General features: G+C 44.6%; 2 long non-coding RNA genes across 2 annotated transcripts; one reads left to right on the forward strand and one right to left on the reverse strand.

Annotated features, from left to right (window-relative positions):
• The first annotated feature begins 812 nt into the window (after window positions 1-812).
• On the forward strand, window positions 813-1,668 carry LOC122809233. The gene is made up of 2 exons (XR_006365876.1): window positions 813-1,067; window positions 1,362-1,668. It is a non-coding gene; the product is annotated as an uncharacterized LOC122809233 (long non-coding RNA).
• A 324-nt stretch (window positions 1,669-1,992) lies between these two features.
• Window positions 1,993-3,576, reverse strand: LOC122809230. The gene is made up of 3 exons (XR_006365872.1): window positions 3,351-3,576; window positions 3,057-3,130; window positions 1,993-2,982 (listed from the first exon to the last, which is right to left on the reverse strand). It is a non-coding gene; the product is annotated as an uncharacterized LOC122809230 (long non-coding RNA).
• Between the last annotated feature and the right edge of the window lie 4,435 nt (window positions 3,577-8,011).

Raw genomic sequence — 8,011 nt, forward strand, 5'->3', positions numbered from 1 at the left:
TGGTTTGTACGTGCTGCGGTGTAATGGGACAAGTGAGGGGAGTGGAGATAAGACAGAAGATAAAATGTGGGACCTGATTTGTACGTGCTGTGGTGTAATGGTTCAAGTCAGGGGAGTGGAGATTACAGAGAAAATAAAATGTTGGACCTGATTTGTACGTGCTGCGGTGTAATGGTACAAGTGATGGGACTGGAGATGTGAGAGAAGATAAAATGTGGGACATGGTTTTATGCGAAAATAAAAGGTTGGACCTGGTTTGTACATGCTGTGGTGTAATGGGACAAGTGAGGGGAGTGGAGATAATATAGCAATAACCCACACCCAGAAGTGGGTTATTGCTATTATGACATTATTTAAGAAATGAAACTATTACTTTTCTTAAATAATGGCATAGTATAATGCCTGTTTGCTGCCCTTCCGCAGATGTCTGGCATCCGTGGCAGTTCTGATGTATTGTGCACCTGCGCAGTACATCAGAGCTGTGGGCAAAAGCAACGGAGAAAGCAAGATCTCCGTTGCTTTTTGGTGTTTTGCTATGTTAAATGGGTTTAACATAGAGACAGTTTAAAATAAGCAGCGGAGATGTCCGTTGCTTATTTTAAAACTGTCTCGCTATGTTAAACTCATTTAACATAGCGAACACTAAAAAGCGGAGATCTTGCTTTCTCCTTGCTTTTAAAACCTGTCTCGCTATGTTAAACCCATTTAACATAGTGAGACAGTGTTTAAAGAGTTATACTAATGGAAAAAGTCAGGAGACGGACCTTTTCCATTAGTATAACTCAATTCTAGCAAGCACGCTGGCACAGCGTGCCAATTTTGGAATAATAATGGGGGGTCATGGTATAATATAGAAGATAAAATGTGGGACCTGGTTTGTACGTGGTGTGGTGTAATGGTACAAGTGAGGGGAGTGGAGATATAAGAGAAGATAAAATGTGGGATCTGTTTTGTACATGCTGTGGTGTAATGGTACAAGTGAGGGGAGTGGAGATATAAGAGAAGATAAAATGTGGGACCTGGTTTGTACATGCTGCGGTGTAATGGTACAAGTGAGGGGAGTGGAGGTAAGAGAGAAGATAAAATGTGGGACTTGGTTTGTACGTGCTGCGGTGTAATGGTACAAGTGAGGGGAGTGGAGATAAAAGAAGATAAAATGTGGGATCTGGTTTGTACATGCTGTGGTGTAATGGTACAAGTGAGGGGAGTGGAGGTAAGAGAGAAGATAAAATGTGGGACCTTGTTTGTACATACTCTGTTGTAATGGTACAAGTAAGGGGAGTGGAGATAAGAGAGAAGATAAAATGTGGGACCTTGTTTGTACATACTCTGTTGTAATGGTACAAGTCAGTGGAGTGGAGATAAGACAGAAGATAAAATGTGGGACCTGGTTTGTACGTGCTGCAGTGTAATGGTACAAGTGAGGGGAGTGGAGATAAGAGAAAATATAAAATGGTGGACCTGGTTTGTACGTGCAGTGGTGTAATGGTACAAGTCAGGGGAGTGGATATAAGAGAAAAAATAAAATGTGGGACCTGGATTGTACGTGCTGCGGTGTAATAGTGCAAGTGAGGGGAGTGGAGATAAGACAGAAGATAAAATGTGGGACCTGGTTTGTACGTGCTGTGGTGTAAAGGTACAAGTCAGGGGAGTGGAGATGAGAGAAGATAACATGTGGGACCTGGTTTGTACATGCTGTGGTGTAATGGTACAAGTGAGGGCAGTGGAGATAAGAGAAGATTAAATGTGGGACCTGGTTTGTACGTGCTGTGGTGTAATAGTACAAGTCTGGAAAGTGGAGATAAGAGAGAAGACAAAATGTGGGACCTGGTTTGTACCTGCTGTGGTGTATTGGCGCAAGTGAGACAAGTGGAGATGAGAGAAGATAAAATGTGCGACTCTGTGGTGTATTTGAGCAAGTCAGGGGAGTGGAGATAACAGAGAAGATAAAATGTGCGACCTGATTTGTACATTCTGTATTGTATTGGTGCAAGTCAGGGGAGTGGAGATGAGAGAAGATAAAATGTGGTACCTGGTTTGTATGTGCTGTGATTTAATGGTACTAGTCAGGGGGGTGGAGATAAGAGAGAAGATAAAATGGAGACCTGGTTTGTACATGCTGCAGTGTAATGGTGCAAGTGAGGGGAGTGGAGATGACAGAAAATAAAATGTGCGACCTGATTTGTACGTTTTGTGGTGTAATGGTGCAAGTCAGGGGAGTGGAGATTAGAGAGAAGATAAAATGTGGGACCTGGTTTGTACATGCTGTGGTGTAATGGTGCAAGTGAGGGGAGTGGAGATGAGAGAAGATAAAATGTGGTACCTGGTTTGTATGTGCTGTGATTTAATAGTACTAGTCAGGGGGGTGGAGATAAGAGAGAAGATAAAATGGAGACCTGGTTTGTACATGCTGCAGTGTAATGGTGCAAGTGAGGGGAGTGGAGATGACAGAAAATAAAATGTGCGACCTGATTTGTACGTTTTGTGGTGTAATGGTGCAAGTCAGGGGAGTGGAGATTAGAGAGAAGATAAAATGTGGGACCTGGTTTGTACATGCTGTGGTGTAATGGTGCAAGTGAGGGGAGTGGAGATGAGAGAAGATAAAATGTGGTACCTGGTTTGTACATGCTGTGGTGTAATGATATAAGTCAGTGAAGTGGAGATAACAGAGGAGATAAAATGTGGGACCTGGTTTGTACGTGCTGTGGTGTAAGGGTACAAGTGAGGGGAGTGGAGATACGAGAGAAGATAAAATGTGGGACCTGGTTTGTAAATTCTGTTGTGTAATGTTACAAGTGAGGGGAGTGGAGATACGAGAGAATATAAAATGTGGGACCTGGTTTGTACATGCTGCGGTGTAATGGTACAAGTGAGGGGAGTGGAGATGAGAGAAGATAAAATGTGGGACCTGGTTTGTACATGCTGCGGTGTAATGGTACAAGTGAGGGGAGTGGAGATACGAGAGAAGATAAAATGTGGGACCTGGTTTGTACGTGCTGTGGTGTAATGGTGCAAGTGAGGGGAGTGGAGATTAGTGTCAAGATAAAATGTGGGACCTGGTTTGTACGTGCTGTAGTGTAATGGTACAAGTGAGGGGAGTGGAGATACGAGAGAAGATAAAATGTGGGACCTGATTTGTACGCGCTGCGGTGTAATGGTATAAGTCAGGTAAGTGGAGATAAGACAGAAGATAAAATGTGGGACCTGGTTTGCACGTGCTGCGGTGTAATGGTACAAGTGAGGGGAGTGGAGATAACAGAGAAGATAAAATGTGGGACCTGGTTTGTACGTGCTGTGGTGTAATGGTACAAGTCAGGGGAGTGGAGGTAAGAGAAGATAAAATGTGGGACCTGGTTTGTACGTGCTGTGGTGTAATGGTACAAGTGAGGGGAGTGGAGATAACAGAGAAGATAAAATGTGGGACCTGGTTTGCACGTGCTGTGGTGTAATGGTACATGTGAAGGGAGTGGAGATGAGAGAAGAGAAAATGTGGGACCTTGTTTTTACATGGTGAGGTCTAATGGTGCAAGTCAGGGGAGTGGAGATAAGAGAGAAGATAAAATGTGGGACCTGGTTTGTAAATTCTGTGGTGTAATGGTACAAGTGAGGGGAGTGGAGATAAGAGAAGATAAAATGTGGGACCTGGTTTGCACGTGCTGCGGTGTAATGGTACAAGTCAGGGGAGTGGAGATAAAAGAAGATAAAATGTGGGACCTGGTTTGTACACGGTGCGGTCTAATGGTGCAAGTCAGGGGAGTGGAGATTAGAGAGAAGATAAAATGTTGGACCTGGTTTGCACGTGCTGCGGTGCAATGGTGCAAGTGAGGGGAGTGGAGATACGAGAGAAGATAAAATGTGGGACCTGGTTTGCACGTGCTGCGGTGTAATGGTACAAGTGAGGGGAGTGGAGATAACAGCGAAGATAAAATGTGGGACCTGGTTTGTACGTGCTGTGGTGTAATGGTACAAGTGAGGGGAGTGGAGATACGAGAGAAGATAAAATTTGGAACCTGGTTTGTACGTGGTGTGTTGTAATGGTACAAGTCAGGGGAGTGGAGATAAGAGAGAAGACAAAATGTGGGACCTGGTTTGTACGTTCTGTGGTGTAATGGTACAAGTGAGGGGAGTGGAGATACGAGAAAAGATAAAATTTGGAACCTGGTTTGTACGTTCTGTGGTGTAATGGTACAAGTGAGGGGAGTGGAGATATAAGAGAAGATAAAATGTGGGACCTGATTTGTACATACTCTGTTGTAATGGTACAAGTCAGAGGAGTGGAGATACGAGAGAAGACAAAATGTTGGACCTGGTTTGTAAATTCTGTGGTGTAATGGTACAAGTGAGGGGAGTGGAGATACGAGAGAAGATAAAATGTGGGACCTGGTTTGTACATACTCTGTTGTCATGTTACAAGTCAGGGGAGTGGAGATAACAGAGAAGATAAAATGTGGGACCTGGTTTGTACGTGCTGTGGTGTAATGGTACAAGTGAGGGGAGTGGAGATAACAGTGAAGATAAAATGTGGGACCTGGTTTGTACATACTCTGTTGTCATGTTACAAGTCAGGGGAGTGGAGATAACAGAGAAGATAAAATGTGGGACCTGGTTTGTACGTGCTGTGGTGTAATGGTACAAGTGAGGGGAGTGGAGATAACAGTGAAGATAAAATGTGGGACCTGGTTTGTACGTGCTGTGGTGTAATGGTACAAGTCAGGGGTGTGGAGATAAGAGAGAAGATAAAATGTGGGACCTGGTTTGCACGTGCTGCGGTGTAATGGTACAAGTCAGGGGTGTGGAGATAAGAGAGAAGATAAAATGTGGGACCTGGTTTGCACGTGCTGCGGTGTAATGGTACAAGTCAGGGGTGTGGAGATAAGAGAGAAGATAAAATGTGGGACCTGGTTTGCACGTGCTGTAGTGTAATGGTACAAGTGAGGGGAGTGGAGATAACAGTGAAGATAAAATGTGGGACCTGGTTTGTACGTGCTGTGGTGTAATGGTACAAGTCAGGGGTGTGGAGATAAGAGAGAAGATAAAATGTGGGACCTGGTTTGCACGTGCTGCGGTGTAATGGTACAAGTGAGGGGAGTGGAGATAACAGTGAAGATAAAATGTGGGACCTGGTTTGTACGTGCTGTGGTGTAATGGTACAAGTCAGGGGTGTGGAGATAAGAGAGAAGATAAAATGTGGGACCTGATTTGTACATACTCTGTTGTAATGGTACAAGTCAGGGGAGTGGAGATACGAGAGAAGACAAAATGTGGGAGCTGGTTTGTACGTTCTGTGGTGTAATGGTACAAGTGAGGGGAGTGGAGATAAGAGAAGATAAAATGTGGGATCTGGTTTGCACGTGCTGCGGTGTAATGGTACAAGTGAGGGGAGTGGAGATATAAGAGAAGATAAAATGTGGGATCTGGTTTGCACGTGCTGCGGTGTAATGGTACAAGTGAGGGGAGTGGAGATAAGAGAAGATAAAATGTGGGACCTGGTTTGTACGTGCTGCGGTGTAATGGTACAAGTGAGGGGAGTGGAGATATAAGAGAAGATAAAATGTGGGACCTGGTTTGCACGTGCTGCGGTGTAATGGTACAAGTGAGGGGAGTGGAGATAACAGCGAAGATAAAATGTGGGACCTGGTTTGTACATACTCTGTTGTAATGGTACAAGTGAGGGGAGTGGAGGTAAGAGAAGATAAAATGTCGGACCTGGTTTGTACCTGCTGTGGTGTAATGGTGCAAGTCAGGGGAGTGGAGATACGAGAGAAGATAAAATGTGGGACCTGGTTTGTACATGCTGTGGTGTAATGGTACAAGTCAGGGGAGTGTAGATGAGAGAAGGTAAAATGTGGGACCTGGTTTATACGTGCTGTTGTGTGATGGTACAAGTGAGGGGAGTGGAGATGAGAGAAGAAAAAATGTGGGACGTGATTTGTACATGGTGCGGTCTAATGCTACAAGTGTTGGGAGTGGAGATACGAGAGAAGATAAAATGTGGGACCTGGTTTATACTTGCTGTGGTGTAATGGTACATGTGAGGAGAGTGGAGATGAGAGAAGAAAAAATGTGGGACGTGATTTGTACATGGTGCGGTCTAATGCTACAAGTGATGGGAGTGGAGATACGAGAGAAGATAAAATGTGGGACCTGGTTTATACTTGCTGTGGTGTAATGGTACATGTGAGGAGAGTGGAGATGAGAGAAGAAAAAATGTGGGACCTGGTTGTACATGGTGCGGTCTAATGCTACAAGTGATGGGAGTGGAGATACGAGAGAAGATAAAATGTGGGACCTGGTTTGGACGTGCTGTAGTGTAATGGTACAAGTGAGGGGAGTGGAGACGACAGAAGATAAAATGGGGACCTGGTTGTACATGGTGTGGTCTAATGGTGCAAGTCAGGGGTGTGGAGATAAGAGAGAAGATAAAATGTGGGACCTGGTTTGTACGTGCTGCGGTGTAATGGTACAAGCCAGGGGAGTGGAGATAAGAGAGAGAAGACAAAATGTGGGACTTGGTTTGTACGTGCTGTGGTGTAAGGGTACAAGTACGGGGAGTGGAGATGAGATTAGATAAAATGTTGGACCTGGTTTGTACATGCTGTGGTGTAATGGTGCAAGTGAGGGGAGTGGAGATGAGAGAAGATAAAATGTGGTACCTGGTTTGTATGTGCTGTGATTTAATGGTACTAGTCAGGGGGGTGGAGATAAGAGAGAAGATAAAATGGAGACCTGGTTTGTACATGCTGCAGTGTAATGGTGCAAGTGAGGGGAGTGGAGATGACAGAAAATAAAATGTGCGACCTGATTTGTACGTTTTGTGGTGTAATGGTGCAAGTCAGGGGAGTGGAGATAATAGAGAAGATTAAATGTGGGACCTGGTTTGTACGTGCTGTGGTTTAATAGTGCAAGTCTGGGGAGTGGAGATTAGAGAGAAGATAAAATGAGGGACCTGTTTTGTACATGCTGTGGTGTAATAGTACAAGTCTGGAAAGTGGAGATAATAGAGGAGATAAAATGTGGGACCTGGTTTGTACATGCTGTGGTGTAATGGTACAGGTCAGGGGAGTGGAGATAAGACAGAAGATAAAATGTGGGACCTGGTTTGTACGTGCTGTGGTGTAATGATATAAGTCAGTGGAGTGGAGATAACAGAGAAGATAAAATGTGGGACCTGGTTTGTACGTGCTGTGGTGTAATGGTACAAGTGGGGGGAGTGGAGATGAGAGAAGATAAAATGTGGGACCTGGATTGTACGTGCTGTGGTGTAATGGTGCAAGTCAGTGGAGTGGAGTTGAGAGATGATTAAATGTGGGACCTGGTTTGTACATGCTGGTTTGTAATGGTACAAGTGAGGGGAGTGGAGATAAGAGAGAAAACAAAATGTGGGATCTGGTTTGTACATGCTGTGGTGTAATGGTACAAGTCAGTGGAGTGGAGATAAGAGAAGATAAAATGTGGGACCTGGTTTGTACGTGGTGTGGTGTAATGGTACATGTCAGTGGAGTCGACATAAGAGAGAAAACAAAATGGGGGATCTGGTTTGTACATGCTGTGGTGTAATGGTACAAGTCACGGGAGTGGAGATGAGAGAAGATTAAATGTGGGACCTGGTTTGTACGTGCTGTGGGTAATGGTACAAGTCAGGGGAGTGTAGATAAGAGAGGAGATAAAATGTGGGACCTGGTTTGTACATGCTGTGGTGTAATGGTACAAGTGAGGGGAGTGGAGATACGAGAGAAGATAATATGTGGAACCTGGTTTGTACATGCTGTGGTGTAATGGTACAAGTCAGGGGAGTGTAGATATGAGAGGAGATAAAATGTGGGACCTGGTTTGTACATGCTGTGGTGTAATGTTACAAGTGAGGGGAGTGGAGATACGAGAGAAGATAATATGTGGAACCTGGTTTGTACGTGCTGTGGTGTAATGGTACAAGTCAGGGGAGTGGAGATGAGAGAAGAAAAAATGTGGGACGTGATTTGTACATGGTGCGGTCTAATGCTACAAGTGATGG

The sequence above is a fragment of the Protopterus annectens genome, chromosome 8.part0 (genome assembly GCF_019279795.1).
Source record: "Protopterus annectens isolate FY-2018-M chromosome 8.part0, PAN1.0, whole genome shotgun sequence".
Lineage (NCBI taxonomy): Eukaryota > Metazoa > Chordata > Ceratodontiformes > Protopteridae > Protopterus > Protopterus annectens.